The sequence below is a fragment of the Lepus europaeus genome, chromosome 9, assembly GCF_033115175.1.
Source record: "Lepus europaeus isolate LE1 chromosome 9, mLepTim1.pri, whole genome shotgun sequence".
Classification (NCBI taxonomy): Eukaryota; Metazoa; Chordata; class Mammalia; order Lagomorpha; family Leporidae; genus Lepus; species Lepus europaeus.
Window position 1 is genome coordinate 106,836,138 of NC_084835.1, and position 7,837 is coordinate 106,843,974.

The 7,837-nt window shown below is 48.7% G+C and overlaps 1 pseudogene; it reads right to left on the minus strand.

Moving 5' to 3' along the window:
• Window positions 1–816: 816 nt before the first annotated feature.
• LOC133766625 (glutathione S-transferase Mu 1-like) lies at window positions 817–1,474 on the minus strand (annotated as a pseudogene).
• Between the last annotated feature and the right edge of the window lie 6,363 nt (window positions 1,475–7,837).

Below are 7,837 nucleotides of genomic sequence, written 5' to 3' on the forward strand. Positions count from 1 at the left end.
TTCTTATAAAGTTCCCATCAGGTTTTAGAATCAAGACTGTGCTTTTTTTTTTTTTTTTACAGCGGGATGTTTTATTTAGAAAAATCCTGAAACTGTAGACGAGAGCATCTCTATCAGGGAAAGCTTCCGGGAGGAGGTGACAGAGGGGTCTGCCCAAGCCTGCTCAGCCCCGTCCCCATCAGCCCAGCGGCTCTCCAGAACCATGGCACGGCTGCACGTGGCCCTCGGTGCCCTCCCTCCAGGGTGAAGGACGGAGGAACGCAGGGCCAGGAGCAGAGCAACATGGAGAGGGCCCGGAAATGAACAAGATCCTTCATAGCCCTGCCTGAGCACCCACACCCCCCATCTCATCCTGCCCCATCCAGCCCCTGCTGTGGGCAGCAGAACAAAGAAAATCCCCCAAGGTCTGCACAGTCAGCGCCCAGTCAGGGCATCACAGGGGTGAGAAGGGCCCGGCTGAGGTCAGGCCCTCCTGGGGACCAGACAGCACTGGGGAGACCCCGCTGGGGAGCAGGGCCACAGCCCAGGCACAGCCATCTTTCTGGCAGTCAGGGGGGCTCAGAGAGACGAGGACCGTGGGGTCAACTTAGTGCGGGAAGAGCAGCCTTAGAGGGGAGGTGGCTGAGAAGGGTGGGGGCTGAGCCTGGCCAGAGCCTGCATGGGAGGGGCTGGCTCAGGACACAGGCAGCCAGCAGGTTAGTGGGGTGGGGTGGGGTGGGGGGTTGTGTCGGGGTGGGGAGAGAAAGGGGTGAGCAGCCCAAGGCAGGTACAGGGAGACCTGAGCTCCCAGAACCGTAACCACCTCCTTCCAGGGCCCTATATTCCCCTCCACTTGGCTGTCTTCAAATACAAAGGCACTCGGAGAAAGCGGCTGGACTTCATGTAGGCAGAGATCTTCGGCAGGCCCTCGAAGTGGGACATGAAATCCTTCAGGTTTGGGAACGCGTCCAGGCACGCAGGGCACAAATATCCAGTTCTGGTCAAGGATGTCGTAGACAAGGAAATCGGCGAAGGTGATCTTGTCCCCTGCGAACCAGGGCCGCTTCCCCAGGAACTGCGAGTACAGCTGCAACTTCTCAGGGAGTCCCTTCAGGTACTCGGGCTTCAGCTTCTCTAAGTCGGGACTGTAGGTCACCATGACGAGTTGCATGCGATTGTCCATAACCTGGTTCTCCAGAATGTCCACCCGAATCCTCTCCTCTTCTGTCTCCCCATACAGGCCGTGCTTGTGGGCCAGGTAGCGCAGGATGGCGTTGCTCTGCGTGAGCTTGTGAGTCCCATCAATTAGGTAGGGCAGATTGGGAAAGTCCAGGCCCAGTGTGAATTTCTCACTCAGCCACTGGCTTTGGTCATAGTCGGGAGCGTCCCCCATCGAGTGTCTCTTTTCCTCGTAGCTGGAGTCTGTGTATTCCAGGAGTATGCGGATGGCAAGAACCAGACCGTGGATGTCCCAGTAACCCAGGATCATTGGCATGGTGCTGCTGGTGCTGAAGATCAGTGGATGGATCAAAACTGTGCTTTTTTAAAAAATATTTATTTATTTGAAAGTCAGAGTTACAGAGAGAGAGAGAGAGGCAGAGATACAGAGACAGAGTGAGTGAGTGAGAGACAAAGAGAGACAGGTTTTGATGTTCCACCTGCTAGTTCATTCCCCAAATGGCCACAGCAGCCAAGCCTTGCCCAGGCTGAAGCCTGGAGCTAGGAGCTTCATCTGGGTATTCCATGTGGGTGCAGGGGCCTAAACACTTGGGCCATCTTCTGTTGCTTTTCCTGAGCCATAAGCAGGCAGCTGGGTTGGAAGTAGAGCAGCCAGGACTCAAATTAGTGCCCATATGGGATGTCACCATCGCAGGAGGTGGTTTTACTCACTATGCCACAATTCTGGCCCTATATTCATTTAAAAGAAAAATAGTTCAAAAGTGCACCCTCCATTTCTGTTTGAATCTGAGTTTCAAGAGTAAATCACTTCATTGTAGCTAGCTGTCCAGTATACACAACTTTTATTTCTTTTTTATTTTTTATTTTTAGAATTTTTAAAAGATTTATTTATTTATTTGAAAGTCAGAATTACACAGAGAGAGAAGGAGAGTCAGAGAGAGAGAGAGAGGTCTTCCATCTGCTGGTTCACTCCCCAATTGACCGCAACGGCCGAAGCTGCACTGATCCAAAGCCAGAAGCCCAGAGCTTCTTCCAGGTCTCCCATGCTGGTGTAGGAGCCCAAGCACTTAGGCCATCTTCTACTGTTTTCCCAGACCATAGCAGAGAGCTGGATCGGAAGTGGAGCAGCCGGGACTTGAACCAGTGCCCATATGGGATGCCAGCATTGCAGACGGTGGCTTTACCAGCTGCACCACAGTGCCAGCCCCTCTTTTTTTTTTCTTAAATTTGAGAGGCAGAGGGACAGAGAGAAACAGACAGAGAACTCTTATGCACTGGTTCGGTCCACAAATGCCTGCAAAAGCTAGGGCTGGGCCAGGGTCACAGCCCCACTCATGGGCCAGGTCCACTTCCTCCTAGACTTCTATTTTCAGAGATGAAGCCATTATTTTTAGGTTTTCTGCTACCTCGATCCTGTTGATAGAGCTCTCCGTATTGCATGCTGCAGAGGAGGCCCTGTTCTGGTGATAAACACGTTGTCACTCATTCAAAAGGAAATCAACCCAGTGTTTTCATTTAGCAACAAGGCTTTGCTCTAGCAGTGTCACATCTAAGTTTCACTCTGCAATCGTGTCTGCTTTCCCTGAAACAATGTCTCAGACCCCTTGAGAGCTTTTCTCCAAGTTTTCACCAATTGTAAGTCGGTGATTAAGCACAAAGATTTTGGAGACAACTGGTTGGAATCCTGAATCCTGCCTTTCCCAACGTGTGGTGCTGGTATTTAGTCTCTTAAAAGCTTGGTTTCCTTTTCTGTATGCTAGAGATTAATAACAATACCGATGTCATTTGTCTTAGGAAGAACTCAGTGCTTGCCCTTAGTAAACGCCCAACAAATACCAGCTACTCTCATGACACTTCTCTGCTGTTCTGCTAACAGGGAAGAGAAGCCCAAGTCAGTGCCTTGAAATCAGTCACAGCATGGTTGCCTTTGTCAGAATACACTGTCCATCTGTGCGCTCCCATTTCTTCACCTTAAGATAAGAAAACACACCCTGTGCAGTGAGCCTGAAGCTTGTGTTGACTTTATGTTAACAGAAACTGCCTAACTTTTCCGAGGTAAGTAGCTGACATTTTGTGAATACCCCAAAAGTTATTCCATAGATTTGAAAGAGCAGCGGTAATAGGACTCACTTGGTGTGTTTTAATTGTATCACAGGTTCTGGTAGTTAGTGCTAAAGAATTCGCCAATTACAATAAGTTTTCAGGTTGATTTCTTTATGCTTACCTCCTAGTCCATGAATGAAATGTAGATAAGACTTTCTTTGGATGTGATTTAGGTTAGGAAAGAGAAGAGAGAAGGATGCTGTGTTTGACACAGTGTGTTGATATTGCTTGTCCATGTATTAACTAATTGACCCTATTCCGACTTCTTTAAACAATGTTGAGGTTTCCTCACATATATACATTATGCCTCACACTTGAAATAGGACATGGTGTTTACTATGCAACAGAACTGAGTGACTTTCCTTCCTATTAGCAAAGGTCAGCAATGGTACGAGCCTTTTTACCCACAAGACAGCATTTTTCATCCCTTTGACAAATTTAAGGCACAGTTGAGAGGAAGAAAAAGGAGGGACTAGTAGAAAGCAAAAGGGGAGAGAAAGCAATGACTGGAGGGAGGGAGGCTGTTCTTATCTGGACTATGGCATCCTGCACCAGTCTGACCACAGGGTAAATATTTGTAGATATTGATTTCCCCACACGAAGTGACCAAGGGTAGTAAGAGAGTTTCAGCAAAACACTGAAACTGGGAATCAAAGCAGAATCTAAAGACAGAAAGAGCTGCCCGTAGGTAGGGAAAATTCATTCCCTTCGCAGTTTACTAAAGAGTCGAGCCAGAGGCTTGGCACCGTTTTGTCCATTCCCTAGAGACGCAGTCTGTTGCCCCTATCTGGAATGCTGGAGCACATTCAAAGTGGAAACACAAAGAAAGCTCAGTGGCGTGTGACGCAACCATCCGAGCTTCTTGTAGGTTACTGGTTAGCTCAGCAGGTGAAGTGTTTTTCCTTCATTAGGTACAGTGACACCTGGGCAACATGGCACTAAAAGGGGGCGATTTGTCACTACTGAACATCCAGCAACACGTATCTCCCACCAGGCAAATTAATGCTTCACCAATTTCCATCAGAATTAGGGGTTGCCTCACCCATTGAAAAATACAATAAATCCATATCATTTTAAATTCCAGGAACTTGGAACGTGGAATATTTTCCTCAAATATCAAAATTCGGGGCGCAGTTGAAACACCAGGGCAGGATTCTATTTACAGATGGCCGCCGAGAGCATCTCTCATGCTGTCATTCCTTAAGGGCCATGTGGTGAAGCTGCTGGGAACTGAGGCTGGAGAGACAGAGACTCTCCTGTCTGCTGCCCTAGACACCGAGGACCCCAAACCCCGCTCCCTAAAGAATCCTTTTTCACTCCAGGAAAGGCCAGAAACTTAATCCGGTTGAGCTGTCCCTGTCCTAGCTCTCTTCCTCCTCTGTGAATTTCAGCCGCTGTACCTTTTGTTCTAAGCCTTCCCAAGGCCGACACCAGACTTCTTACTTTGAGGAGGTCGCCTGATCCAACGGCATCCGCACCTGCCTTCCTCCACCTGTCACTCTGTTGTCCCATTCCCTGATGGACGCAGCTGACTCGTGCTCAGTCTTCACGAGTGCTGAGGTTCCGCGCCTTTCTCTGAAATCAGCACGAATGCAGCGGGGACAGAACCTGATGACCGACTTGGCCGAGATCGCGTCTCCTCCCTCTGTTCGAGGTTAGTTTCAGCTTCTCTTAACTTTAAAGATCTCCAAACCCAAACTGGGGAACTATTGAGAAAGGGGATGAGCTAGGCCTGCGTTAGGTCCAATAATGCCAGTAAGGAGGACAGTTAAACTACCGCAGGACTTGCGTTCCACATTGAGACGTAGATCCCAGTGGGCTGGAGTGGTGTCTCCCCAGCCGGAAGCCCTAGAACCCTCTGCCCTGGTGAGAGTCTCCGGTTAGTGCTGTCTTCCCTCCCAACCATCTGCAAATCTGCTGATCTTCAGGTGCACTCGTGGGAGGGCTGGGGCTGGGGCTGGGGAGCGGCATCGTTTCATTCCCATTCTTAGGTCCTAGATCCTTCGCACCACCCTTTGACCACTAGTAAAAAAAAGTGACAACAATGTTAGCAAAGTCCAAGTTCTCATCCTCGTCCATCTCTAACCAGAACAACCCTTGGAGGCCTGACCTAGCTTGGGGGCTGCTTGCTGGGGGCGGGGGGGGGGTGACCACACACAGCACTGCAATGAGAAATCTCTGGCTAGTCCTTTTACAGGGAACATTACAGAAGCGTCCTGTAGTTTACAGATCATTCCCCGTCTTTACAGTGCAGGCTCTGTCTTAGCCCACTTTCCACTGCTATCGCACAACACCGCAGACTGGACATCGTATACACAATGGAACTGTATTTGGCTCGCTGTTCTGGAGGCTGGCAGTCCAAGTGCGTGGCCTTGATGCTGGGGAGGGCCTCATGCTGCTTCACAGTGTGATGTGAGGACAAGCAAGCACCTGTGAGCCCCACAGAGGGACTCGAGCCAGACGCATGGTTTCTATCAGGAACCCACTCCTGCAACAGTGCATTCATGAGAACAGGGCCCCAGTGACCTAACACCGCCCCCCCCCCCCCCCAGCCTCTCAGCATCTCACAACGGCAAATGCATCTCAGCATGACTTTTCTAGGACATATTCGAAACATACAAGAGAAAAAAATAAAACATCAGAATTAAGTTCAGGCAAAGTGAGTGCTTCCTATTGAGGAAAGGGGAAAAAGTACTGAAATGCATTATACTATACTTCTCTGGGGGTAAATAAAAACAAACAAAAACCAAAACAAACAAAAAAAAACTGTGTCTAGTTCTCTGACAGCAAAGTCTGTTTATTGATTTATATATTTTTAAAATTTTATTTTGTTTATTTGAAAGGCAGAGTGACAGAGAGAGGTGAGGAGAGACACAGAGACAGAGACCTTCCATCTGTTGGTTCATCCTCCAAATGGCCACAAATGGCCAGGGCTGGACCCAGCTAAAGCCATTAGCCTGGAACTCTGGTCTTCCACGTGGGTGGCAGGGACCCAAATATTTGGGCCATCTTCTGCTGCTTTCCCAGGTGCATTAGCAGGGAGCTGGATGGGAAGCAGAACAGATGGGACCCAGAACTGGCACTCATATGAGATGCCAGTGTCTCAGGTAGCCCATTAGCCCATTGTGCCACATGCCAATGAAATCTACTTATATATGGAAAAAAATACGCCTGATTCCTAGGGATGCTGGTAGCACTGTGCTTTATTTTATTCTGTTCTGCTTACAAAAGAGTATTTATTAAAAAGCAATTTTCAGACTGATTTTTTTATGGCATGAAAGTTTCTCAGATGGCAAATTGTGGCTTATATTTCTCTTCTCTTACTTTTTTTTTTAAATGAAGAGTTATTTTTATTTACTTGAAAGAGTAACACAGAGGAAGAGAGGTTTACTCCTTAAATGGCAGCAATGGCCTGGGCTGGGCCAGGCAGAAGCCAGGAGCCAGGAACTCCATCTGGGTCTCTCACGAGGGTGGCAGGGGCCAAGTACTTGAGCCTCAACCACTGTCTTCCCAGGCGCATCAGCAGGGAGTGGGATGGGAAGTGGAACAACCAGGACATGAACCATCACTCTGATACAGGATGCTGGCATCACAGCAGCTTAACCTAGCTTAACACTGGGCCCTCTTAAATTTTATTGAGCCTTTATCATAAGCCAATGCCTTGGCTGCAAAATTCAATGAGACTTGTTTTTGTTTTCAAGGACACAACATGGTAGAAGTAGACAGCTATGCAAACCAACGTGTGTCGTGAGTGCTGGTGGTGCTCCAATGACTGTGTTTCTCGAGGTAGTGTCTGTAGACCAGGTTGCGTCTGATCACCTCCTCATCACTTACTTAAACCCAGGTCCCTGGTTCCCAATCCTAGAACCTTAAGTCATTTCAGGCTAGGGAAATGTGTGCAGGGGTCTCATCTTAAGCTTCCGGGAGATTCTTTGCACACTGAAAATTGACAGTTGGTATAGGGGAAAACAAGGGCACAAAAAGGCAGGGCTTGATCCATGCCACCTTGGCTGGGGTGGAGATCAGAGAAGATTTTCTCACAGAGAGGACACTGGAGTTGGGCTTTAAGGAGACAAGCATGGGTTCTAAGGATGAGATACTCCAGGAGCAGAGGCGGCGAGATGGACAGTGCATTGTCCATTCCCCAGAAGGAGCATCGCTCTGTCTCTTAGACCTGGGGATGAGCTGGAGTGGGAGCAGAAGAGTTGTATGCAAATCTCGGTGGCTCACAGACACAGGGACACACTTCTTACACATGGATATGTTTACTGCTAATCAGCTGGGTTCTGCTGCAGATCTACCTTCTAGGTACAAGCCAAACAGCAGCCAGAGGGAGGAGAACTGCTCAGGGTGTAAGGAAGAAGAGATGACGTGGTGACCAATGGACTGCTGCTCAGACACAGTGCATGCCACTTTACTCAGAGTTTATGTCGCATGACATCAGCAGAGAGACCATATTATCCTGCCCCAGGGAGAGGTGGTGCATACCTGAAATAATAATATGATCTCCCATAGGTGGCAGTAGGAGTCACTGAATTAAAGGAAACAACAAGACATCAAAAGAATTGAAGGTGTT